This window comes from Triplophysa dalaica, chromosome 19 (genome assembly GCF_015846415.1).
Source record: "Triplophysa dalaica isolate WHDGS20190420 chromosome 19, ASM1584641v1, whole genome shotgun sequence".
Classification (NCBI taxonomy): domain Eukaryota; kingdom Metazoa; phylum Chordata; class Actinopteri; order Cypriniformes; family Nemacheilidae; genus Triplophysa; species Triplophysa dalaica.
In genome coordinates, this window is record NC_079560.1 from 6,193,237 (window position 1) to 6,202,064 (window position 8,828).

Sequence of the window (8,828 nt, forward strand, 5' to 3'; positions counted from 1 at the left end):
AGAGGGAGAGACAGCATTTTATAAGTAGGACAAATCAGTATAGATGACATGTGTGATTAAATGAATTTATATATCAATGTTATTGTCTTAGTGTTGTGCAAAAAAAATCCAAACACAAAATTGCAGTTAATTAAAACTAAATTTAAATAACATTATAATTTAAATTAAATGTATTTCTCTATTTTCTGTAAAAAACTATTTAGAAATGTTATTGATACTAAAACTTCATGATTTCACACTACAAATGCAACCATGGGAGTCACGGTGCAATTTTGTAAGAGTTAAATGAAATTTTAAATATAACTATTTTAATCTTGCAAGAATTAACTATTTTATGTAATAATAAGTCAAAACATTATGACAGGCATATTGAAAATCTCTGTTTTTCCAATAAATCAAAGGAGTGCTTGTAATGAGTATCGTGGTAAGTCTGTGATGACATGCTGGGTATGTCTTCTGCTGTTCTGAGTGGAAATCTATTGGAAAATACCACATCGGCATTATTGTTCTCATTTTGGAAAGGGCTCAATCAGTAAAGACGTATGTGCCTGTGAGTAAGAGTGATGCTTGTGGTAAGCCACAGAGAATGCTACACTCACACACTTCAAAGAATTGTGCTTGACCTTGCACTGGAGTGATGCTTACAAACATCTTAATGCAACTTTTCACACTTGCACCCTAAATTGACAAGTCTGGCATCTGAGTGAAACACCCTACCACAAACTCTCTCTTACACTCTTATATACAAAAAGACGGCATTCTTTACAGTATAAAGAGGGTCCAGCAGTGAAAAACTCAGCATGGATTTACTAGAGGACAGACCTAATTATCACATATTTGTACCACAACTGTTTGAGTTGTACAGAGATTCTTTTCATGCCTCTTTTATTTCTTTTGAAGGGGAGGATTTTGTTGACACTGTTTGGAATGCTTAGAGATTTTGTTTTTTGGGGAAGAGAGAGCAGAAGTATGAAATCAGTGAGGAAGAATCAGTTTATGTTTGACAGAGTACAGGATGGTGGTGGTTGACACTAGGATATATTTGTCTGGGCTGCAGGATGTGTCTCATAATTCATAGCAAAGATCGACCTCATGCTCTGGTCTCATGTAAATGCGATGACAAGAGAATCAACAATAGAGTGCACATGTGTATTTTTGTGTTGTATAAATCAAATCTTTGTGTAGGTCTTCCAGAAAATTTGAACAGGATGTTAAGCACATGAATTTGGCAAATACTTGGAAGGACAGATCTGACTTAATAAAGATCAAGGTTTTAAGCAACGGAAGGCCTATTGTTAATGCCTTGTCTATCACGCATTTGTACACAAACTTATCTCAAGTTTTCTTAGATAAAACCTTTAGCTCGGCATAGAGCGGATATTCTACATGTTGACAGATAGTAAAACTCCTTACTGTATAACCTCAACTTTTAAACATTTCCCACTTTACCCCCCTTCTAAATAAGTAAATAATTACATTTTGGCTCGGTTTCACAGACACAGCTTATTTTAAGCCAGGACTATGCCTTAGTTGAATTAAAATATATAAGTTGCTTTAATAAAAATGAATGGTGTGCATCTTGAGACCAAACAATGGCACTGATATATTTTAAGATATTTCTTGGGAAGTTATATTCAATTAAGACAGGTCACACGTTCGTTTTAGTCTGGGACCTTAAGCCTCGTCTGTGAAACCGGGCCTTTATATTGTAAAAGTCATTCTGCAGAACATGCTTGCACACAACCTTGTATGGGGTAGGTTGACACAACATGAACCTGCACAGCCTATTGTGGGATTTTTAGGAAACAGTAAAACAATTATGAAAAACAATAAAACAATAAATTACCCAACAAAATGCTGTAAAATGTAACATGCAATTAAAACACAGTTTGCATACACAACGTTTCTTTACACCAACACATACAGGGATACTTCACCCAAAAAGAAAAAATTGGTTCATCATTTAGAATGAAGAATGTCAGTAACCGAACAATTCTCATCCCCCATAGACTCCCATTTTATTTATTTTCCCTACTATAGCAGTAAATAGGGAAAGAGATCTGTTTGGTTACTGACATTCTTTCAGCAAAACAAATAGATTTATACAGGTTTGGAACAGTGTGAGAGTGAATAAATGATGAGATAAGTATTTTTTTGGGTGAACTGTCCCTTTAAGGCAATGTTTGAATAACATGTTATGATGTATTGAAGAGTCTGGTCATTGTTTGTCTATTGCTCAAAGAAAATGAGTGTTTGTCTTCTTTCACATCCCTTCCTGTGTTTAATTTCACATGTGTGTGCGTGCTTGGGTTGCTGGGGTCCTCTCAAAAGCAGGAAATGACTTCATTTGAAACTTGCCTGACAATACCATAGCTGTGCCCAACCCACAAACACCTGTGCACACCTTTGCTTGCACTAAACCGGGTACGCCCACACAGTTAAAACAAAGTTTATTGCAGTTCATTCGCAGTACCACATCTGTGCTAAACTTTAAGCACAAACAGCTAGGACCATTTACGCCAGTGTGAGTGGAAATGAAACAACATGAAAGATAACTCATAATGTTTTACATTTGCCAACAAAAGCCACAACAAACAACTGTCCCCTCCGAGTCTCTTGCTGCTATATTAATTTTAATTGGATGACGTTATAAGACCTTCAGATAAACTACAAGCCTGTGTTTTCTCCCATAGCGTATGGGAAATGAAACGGGGAGGGGGAGAGGAAAATAATAATGGGGGGCGCTCTGAACGGGGGGCGGTGCTGAAGAGGAAAAAGGAGCGAAGAAACGGGAAGGAAATATCCTGACCGTCAAAGTCTAATCCAGTGACGCCTTCTCATTGTTTTTCAAGTGTTTAAAAAACATAAGAGGACAGACTTGAACTTGTCTGTGAACTTGCCCTGTTTTCCCAGAAAGCCGGTGGTCTGTTTAGAATTTATTTGTTTGCTTGTGCGTGCGTGTATGCGAACCCGCCGTCGGATGAGACCAATTCCTGTTGCAACATATACCCATGTGACAGACGTAACATGTGACCGTGTTTCTTCACAAGTGTGATACTGCACAGTGCATGAGTTAAGAACCCGATGCGCGTTAGGTCATTGTCTCCTGGCAAACAAGTGTGATGCAGCTCAGTTTGTCTCCATTTTGTTATGGAATGTTCTAGCAAAACTTCACGTCCACACATCCCCTCATTTAGCCCCTTACAATCATCAACACCGACAATTCACTGAGAAACAGGCCGGACACGGCCACATGCTTAAAAATAAACTTCAACGGGTCCCAAAGGATGTCACTGAGTCATCTGCATTATAGCTCCCAGTGCCGGTTTTTATGTGCTCTTAAAACAAAATAAACATTCCAAGAAAATAAGTCGGACTTCATTTCTAAATTATTTACTTGAATCTTTTGAATTTCTTTATGAAAATTGACATTTTTCATTTCTGATTTACTGAGCTCTGTGGATGCAGCAAGTGGAATTTAACACAGTGAAACAGGTCAAGACTGGGGCACTGAGATAATACAAACAAACAAAAACTAAGTAAACTTTAAATCACCAATGAAGACTTAAAGTTCACCCAAAAATGAAAATTCGCTCATCATTTACCTACCCACTTGTCATTTGAAATCTGCTTGACTCTCTTTTGCAGAACACAAAATAATATAATTCGAGGAATGTTGGTAACCGAACCACACATTGACATTGGTTTTGTGTCCGTGCAATAGAAGCGAATATATGACCGCTGTTCGGTTACCAAATGACAAGAGAGTGAGTAAATGATGAGAGAATTTTTCCTTTTATCACTTTAAGACAGTACACAGTAAAGTTTAAGATTGGAACACAGGGTTCATATCTCAAGCTATCCTGCAGTAACACTTACTTTTAAGTAACACTAACGCTAAAATCTGGGAATTTTCTATAATAAACAGGCCTACTTGATGCTATTAGATCATTCTAACTCTTCAAGGCCTTTCCCAGACATAGAGAAAACATCCGAATGTGATTTCTGAGTGCTCTACTCTTCTCTGGCCTCCGTGCACTTCATAAAAACAACAGTTCTGTTGTAGCTATCCGTTTTCGCAAAGAAGACTCCAGAAGTCAAGTCCATGTAAATTCACAAGGAATTATCTAAGAGCACATCCGGTAATTCTGCATGGTTGAAGCTGATAAGGGTGTGTGTTTTCCTGTGTCACGTGGTCTTTTCAAATCACGGGAGGATATAATGCTCTCCTGATCTGAGCATTGCATACTGAACCACATTTCACACTTTTTCCCTGTCCTTTTATTTTATGATCTGTTTTTAACGTGTCATTGTTTTGTTCCAGAAACACAGATGCTTTTCCAGTCTCTCTGTCCTGTGTCAGCCTGGTGCTTCGAAATGGGGGTTGGCATCAGGCGTTAGTTGCAATTCGCAACCTCACTGCTAGATGCCGCTAAATTTCACACACTGGCCCTTTGAGTTCTTAACAATTGGATAAGAAAATATCAAATGCCATCTGCAAACAATGCCACCTGTCGTTCGTGATAAGAATCACTGTTCATTCAATAGAAACAGACTAGAATTTTTAGATATGCCAGGAACCTTTAGCCAATCCAGATGTTGAATATCTGCCCATGATAAATCTTTCAGCAGGAATCCTGACTAAATCATAGCTTGTCAGAGTTTTACCTATAACTGTGCATCATAAAATGCTTTCAAATAAGACTACGCAATCAACTGATGTCACTTTTACTATTCACTCTATATTTATTCTCATCTTGCGTTCTTCTGTATTCTTCAGTCGCAGGCGTTGTTGTGTAAGAGTAAAGCAGGTGGTATGTGTACAGTGTGACTCACAGGCCTCAACATAGAGAACAGACTCATAAACATTGCAGAAACTCTCCGCAGTGGCCTTGACCATCATGCACCCCCCTTCTCATTCTCTCTATCTTTTGTGTGTGTGTGCGCCAGTGAATGTCTCCTTTCCCTGAGGGCTCAAGACTGAGTCCTGGTCTTTAATGAGACATGGGTCACTATGCCCAGTCGGACTCATATTACACACACAGTAGGCCTGAAGATTAGAAGACACTTGGGTATGCTTGTGTGGGTGGGAGAAAATGATAGGGAAGAAGAGGGTTGGAAGACGAGAGTTGAAAGAGATAGTCTTACAAAAAATACTGCAGTTGTACCATGGTATTGTGATGGGATCAGATGCTATTTCTGGCATTATCTCCAGAGAAAGCTTGACCAGATGATAACTGCCGGAGATTTAACATTAAAAGATACAGTATATTTTGATAATCCAGTTTAGATAATGTACAAATTATACTTCGCAACTTTTTGTTAACTTCCAGTCAGTGGTGTATTAGTAGACTTTCCCTCTAATATCTGCCAAAACTTTACTATTATATTCCCTCAAATACATTCTTCTTATAGTTTCATCGAACACACCCCTGGCCCGAAGTAAACTTCTGTTTGGTTGCCATATAGCATTTTATTTTGTATTTAATTTATATACATTTATATTCATATTTTATTGCATGTTAACTTGATTATATTACATTTAAACTACTCAACATTATTAATATTCTGCAGAGGACTACTGGAAGTTAAATTTGGGCCACATAACGTTTGTTAATGGTGTTGCCGTTGACACCAACTATAACTACGCATCAACTACATGTCAATTTATTCTCAAAACCCAATACCCAACCTTAATCTAGTCTCCTAATACTCCAATGAGAGTAAATTGACATGTAGATGCAAATCCTTGACGTTTGTTGACATGAAGTTGCAAAGTTACAAAGTGGACTATCAGAATAAAGTGTAAACTTATAAAACACATTGCATCCATATACATTCATTTTTAATATATATTTGCATTAAACCAAAAAAACAAAACAATATTCAAAACAAAAATATCTAAAGAAATCAATGAACCATTCAAAACTTTGACTTATATCTACATTTACCACCGTACCGTTAGTTTACAAGGCCGTGCAACAAGGAGGATATTAGCTGGAGTAAGCAAAGGAGAGAATGAACAACAACAATATATATATATATATAAGATCGAAAGACAGAGAAACAGTCAGACATTTATTGGTTAGTCAAATAATGCAGAACAGGTATGTTTTGAGCTGTTTTTTGAAAGTTGTGAAGGATGCTGTAGTTCGTGTGGAGGGTGGAAGTTCATTCCACCACAGGGAAACCAAATGAGTAAAGGTATTTCCAAAAACAATGTGATTTTTTCACAAATTTCAAATCCACAAAATCTTGATGCTTTGATAATATTTTACCTCGAAAAATATCTGTAATTAAATATTTATTTAAGATCCTAAGAAATGATGATTTAAAAAAATGATTTAATATTTTGTTGCAAAACGGGTAGGACAAAATGTAAACTTATGAACTTATGAATTGAAAACACACCTGCCATTACATTCCTAATTTCTGAAAAACGGCAGGTGTGGAGATGTTTATGACATCATAGGGTTGGCTGTAGGTTTGGGCACCACAAGACATGAACCAAGGGTGGAGACAAAGATATGTGGCCTGATAAGTCACATGACGCTGACAACCAACCCACACACCTCTCCCTCACATGCAGAAAGATATTTCATAGGAGCCGGTTCACCCACTAGATAAAATATTCAGACAAAGAGAAGAGCAATGAAGTTATAAACAGATGACTTAGACACATGGAAAAGAAAAGTAGGAAAAAGATCAGAACAGACAAAAAATAAAGAGGAAAAACTGACAGGACTAAATGCCAATGTAAAGAGTGAACAGGTCTGACGAGTCGAAGGAAAAAGGAACGTAATAAATGAGGGAAGGACAGACCTAGACAGTGAACAAATAAAGATCTGAAGAAGGGTCTGACAGGCATGCAGAAGAAATAATAAAAGAGAGAGTTGATTCAGACTGCTGTCTGATCCGGGCTAAGGCAGTTCGCTCTTGGCTTCTCACCAGGCGTAAATGTAAAGTAATTCAAAGCATGCGTCTTGACGCCGGTTGGGGGAAGAGTGCATGTGTTTGTGTGTGTGTGCTGTAGGCTTGTAAAACAAAACTAAATATACAAAAAGATTACGCATACTGTAGGATACAGAAAAACACAAGCAGTCATAACCACACGTGATCAATTATTTACACTTTGCGGACATGTTCATGCCATATCTAATCGAATTGCAATAGTTGGTGAACCCCCCCTATGAGACCGAGCTCCACCTCTCCGCCTGAAGCATTGTCCTCAAAAGCACTTCCACCCATCTAATGATGCTTGTCTTCACATTCAATTACGTTAATCCATGGAAAAATAATAAAAAGGACATTTATAACTTAAAATGTTCTCAGTCTGAAATCTAAGTGAAATCAAAGCCAAATATAGCACCTACAGCTGGATAAATGTCTGAGTGACATTTGAACTCAAAATCAAAACAAAACTCGAATTTTTATTTCGCATTAAGGACTGTCTAGCTGGAAATGAGTATTAGGAACTGCCCGTGACCCTGTATAAGACAATAAAGAATATAATGAATATAGAACAATGAGACGGCATAGAAAATGAATGGATGTTTGATTTTAAAGAGATAGTTAAACCAAAAACGAAAATACTGTCAACATTTACTCACCCTCATGTCATTTTAAACCCACTTTCTATATTTATGCAGAACACAAAAGAAGATCATTTGAAAAAATTTTTAACCGAACAACGGCGTTACTCATTCACTTCTGTTGTACACACACAAAAACAATGCAAGTCGACGGGGACTGCTTGTGTTTGATGACCAAATTTCTTCTAAATATCTTCTTTTGTGTTCTACAGAAGAAAATCATACAGGTTTGAATAAATGATAACTGAACTTTCATTTCGGTGTGAACTATCAAAGACTTAAGGGGTCATAAGGCGCAAACACATGTTTTTCTGTGGGGTGTTATAAGTTGCCCATGCACGTAATATACATGTAAAATGTAAAAATTAAAGTGTCGGAACAAAAGATGCAATCTATCTAAAAGCAAATGCTCACCCAGACCTGCCTGAAATGCCTCGGGTAACCGCACCCCCACAAATCTATGTCAGTTTGTGGTATGAGTTGACTATGACTGCCCAAATGTATACGCATTACATACTGTTAGTATAATTGCTTTGGAACATGATGTTCCAAATATGGTAAGAGGCGTTACATTTCCGTCACACGCTTTCAGTATTCAACCAATCACTACGCACTGGTTAACTGGCCAACCATAGCACACCTCGCTTTTCGGAGCAATGAGCTTTGTTAAGAGGAGATGCAAACAAACACGGTGTGTGAAAAATACAGCGTTTTTTAACCTTAATTTGTGTATATGATAATATTTGATTTAGCTGTATCATATGACTCCTTTAATTTGATTCTAAGGAGAGGACAGAAGATATTATGCACTTTTATTTTTGGTCAATGTATATTTGTTTGTAAAAAGTTCACATCAGAATAAGTTTTTTAATACAGTGCAAGTTTAGTAACCATTTATTCCCAGATTGAATACCATTTGACTGCAGTTTTACTACAAATAGGTTATTCAAATGGTATTCAATCCGGGAAACAATGGTTACTACACTTGCACCTAAACTACACTTAAACTATGGTTATTGTACCAAAGTCATAGTTGATTTGTTTGGCTTTACTAACCATATTTTTTATTTGTAGTAAACCCATGGTTAATTTTCTTAATGGATACATTTACTTGGCACTCTAAAAGACGTCAACAAATATTACCATGATACAAAAAAAACAGTTGGGAAAAGCTACGGTTGGATGATTCCATTATATCATTCTTCCAAGTTCACACATCTTCACAACCATCACTGT